Source organism: Lactuca virosa, chromosome 7 (genome assembly GCF_052849685.1).
Source record: "Lactuca virosa cultivar CGN04683 chromosome 7, Lactuca_virosa_CGN04683_v6, whole genome shotgun sequence".
NCBI lineage: Eukaryota > Viridiplantae > Streptophyta > Magnoliopsida > Asterales > Asteraceae > Lactuca > Lactuca virosa.
The window spans coordinates 177,335,392-177,338,959 of NC_136432.1; the positions used below are offsets into that span (position 1 = coordinate 177,335,392).

The window sequence follows — 3,568 nt, forward strand, 5'->3', positions numbered from 1 at the left end:
ACATAAAAAATATGTAAAATACTTAAAAATCGATATAAATACGTAAAAAATACGTTTATACACTTAAAATATATAAACATCTATATAAAAAGCTTAAAAAAATACATAAATACGTAAAAATATATAAAAATACATATAAATACATAATACATAAAAAATAACACATAAAAATACTTTAAAAAATATGTAAAATGGTTAAAAATACAGATAAATAAGTAAAAATATACGTTTATACATTTAAAATACATAAAAATACGTAAATATATACATATAAAAACATAAAAATACAAAAATACGTAAAAATAGATATAGATATGTAAAAAATATGTTTATACATTACATAAAAAATTTGACGAAATTTGCAAAAAAGTTCCATTATTTTCGAAAAATTAACAATTTGGTCCTATGACCTGCTGAACAGGTCAAAAAGGGCTAAAGTGAATAAATTAGCCGGTTTCTTGGGCTTTTCTATTCAAAAGGTAAAAAATTTTATTCAAAAAAAAAATTTAAGACTTTATTAAAATTTTGCCCAAAATATTAGGACTTTTCTGGAGATATCCCCTAAAATATATATACTAAGGTGGTGTTTGTTTTTTGTCAAAAGCTCTTCATAACCTCTTTTGTCTGCGCCATGCAGACAGCGCGCAGACATTTGGTGTTGCAGTTTTTTTTTTTTTTTTTTTTTTTTTAAAAAGAAAGCAGACCTAAAAAAGTATTATGCGTCCTCTTGAGTCAGACATGGACTAATGTCTTCCAAGCACTTCTAAGCCAAAAAAGAAATGAAAAAAAAACACGCCGTTTTTTCTTCATCGCTCTGATATTTGGAAAAACCCTCTATGCTCTTCTGCCTCATTCTTGCACCGCGACGCTTGTCTTGCACTTCCTCCGTCCAAGGTCAGGTGCTGCTGGTGACCAAGGAAACTACCGCCACCGCCGCCTCCTTCAACCCTAGAAACAAAAGCAATGTTCCATCAGTTGCTGCTTTTCCATCGCCCCCTTCGACCACCTCCTTTCACTTGCTGCTCCATCGCTAGACCGCCACACCTTCCCTCGCCTGTTACATCTGCAGATCGACGCTACCACAATCCGCCACCACTGTTGTATTTTCAAGCCGTCATCCAGAGGTTTTCTTCTTTCTTCCTCTTGGCTTCCTTATTTCTCATCTAATTGAGTTTTGAAACTTCAATTTTGGGGATTGTTTCTATCGTGAAAGTTATATATGATCTGTATGTATATAACATGAAACCGTTGATAATAACTATTTGGAGTCTTATATTCTATTGTTTCTTAGGATGTGGATATGAATCCAATTATGTATTCAACACATTATTGGTTTGATTTGATATTGTGTAGGATATGTGATCAAGAAGACGAACAAGGATTTTGATTGTAGCATGTATCATCTTGTAGGATACTGTTGCACGATGTAAAATTTTATAGGATGCACTACGCAAAAGGAAAGCCAATCTTGCTATCTTCTTGCAAAGGTAATGGTGTTTTCCTAAATCATTTTTAATAAGTTTAAGATAGTTTTCTATTTGTTTGAATGATGCCCTGTAAATTAACAACTATTTCAATGAATACAAGTTGGATCTTTTGACAATTTAAATGTGTCGTGTGTGTATATTATATGTTTTATGCTTGCTTACATGAAAATTGTTTGGGAAAAGTCATAGAAACGGGACATAATTATATTGACTAAAGAAGGGCAAAGATATATGCAGGTGGAGAAGGCCATGATTACAAATAAAAATATACACAAGCTATATGAACTACTACAAGAAGGGCAAAGAAAATTTAAAAAAGTTACAAAAGGATAAAGCAAGAGAAAAGGAACGATAGGAGGCTGAAGAAGAAAAGTTTAATAGGAAACATGATTTTATGACAATGCCCACAGTGGACTACTTTTTAATTCTTTGGGTTTAATCAAAATTTTATTTGATTTGTTTATTTGTCTTGGTATAGGTGTGTATATATTTTTTGATTGCTACTAGTTGTTATGTCGATCTTCAAGTAGGGGTTTGTAGTATTGGTTTGGTTTTATCAGATGTTTGCGGCCATTGTGATCTTGATCTGGTTATAGTACTATAGACAATCTTTCTTTGGAATTATAAGAGTTTTTGTGTTTTTAATTCCAATGTTAGTAGCATCAATGTTATAATAAATTATATTTTAGTGCTATAAAACTAGAAACATTTATGTTTGAAAAAAACAATTTAATTTCAATTTCAATTTATATTAACAACTTGCAGATTAAAAAAAAAAAAACAAACAGTCTTTTTGTTGCAGACTGCAGACGTTTGGTCCACCTCTTCTTCTACAGATATTTACAGATGTGGTCCGTAGACTGCAGACATTTTACCTATGAAAAAACAAACAACACCTAAATCTAGTTTGAATTGTTATTCTATAGATCTAAGCCCAACCATCATTTGTCTTGTCATAGTCCATAAAATGTGAGCCCAACTAACAAACCCATAAGAAAAACTAAACCCTAATATCCTATCTAAGAGGCACGTGTAAATTTGTCAAACACTTATCTAGTTACCTCACCATCCAAGCACGTCCAACATCTTGAACCAGCCACCATTGACAGCCAATACACCTCCGGCGATTGCATCCCTCCAACGCCACCCTCTTCTCCGGCGGTAAGATTCACCTCCAGTACAACCTTCTACTTCGGTTCCGACGGGCGGCCTTCTTCCCTGAGGAAAAACTGTCCAGTTCACTGGAGGTAGGGGTGTTGATCGGGTAATTTTTTCAAGTTTCGGGTAATTCGGGTTTTTCATGTAAAAAATACCCGTTACCCGACCCAAATTAAATTCGGGTAATTCGGGTATCGGGTCGGGTTTGGGTAATTCGGGTATTACCCGAAATATAATTTTTTTTTTTGAATTTCACCTGAAAATAAATTTAATGAAATAAATACGTCGTGTTTTATTAGTCTTGTTTATATAAACAAACGAGGCATAAAAGAAGTTACTCAAGCTTTGAACATTGAGATTTTTTAGTCAATAATACCTGAGATATCAAGTAATTTTTTTAACAACTTAATCTAATCTAATAAGATGTTAAAAAAACAAATACTTAAAGATCTTAATTTAAAAGTTTAAAATGTTTAAGATAATTGTAGCCATAAGTTTTGCCATGTTCTGAAGTTTCGTCAAAATAATGAGTTTGTTAGTTGCAATAAAAAACTATAATATAGAAAACAGTTAAGTTTTAAAGAACATGATGATATATAAACAATTACTTTTAATATTGCTAGTGTCATATTGTCATAATAAAAAAAAATTCATGTTTTACAATAATGATAGTTAGTTTAAGCGTGATCAAATACCTGTTACAAAGTACAAGCTCTACGAAAAAAAAAATTAAAATAATTCGGGTAATTCAGGTATACCCGAAACCCAACAAACGAATCCTTTACCCGACCTGAAAACAAATCGGGTTACCCGATTACCAGAAAAAATTTACCCGATACCCGATTTACCCGACCCTATTTACCCGATATCCGAAAAAATCGAGCGGGTAATTCGGGTATAAGGTATTTTCGACAGGGCTAACT

The 3,568-nt window shown here is 32.3% G+C and overlaps 1 long non-coding RNA gene across 2 annotated transcripts; it reads left to right on the top strand.

Annotated features, from left to right (window-relative positions):
• Positions 1-736: 736 nt before the first annotated feature.
• Positions 737-2,132, top strand: LOC145123885 (uncharacterized). 2 transcript variants are annotated; one of them, XR_013715396.1, is made up of 3 exons: positions 737-1,124; positions 1,354-1,487; positions 1,715-2,132. It is a non-coding gene; the product is annotated as an uncharacterized LOC145123885 (long non-coding RNA). The 2 variants fall into 2 exon arrangements; XR_013715395.1 differs by having other exon boundaries at positions 739-1,124; positions 1,725-2,132.
• Positions 2,133-3,568: the final 1,436 nt, after the last annotated feature.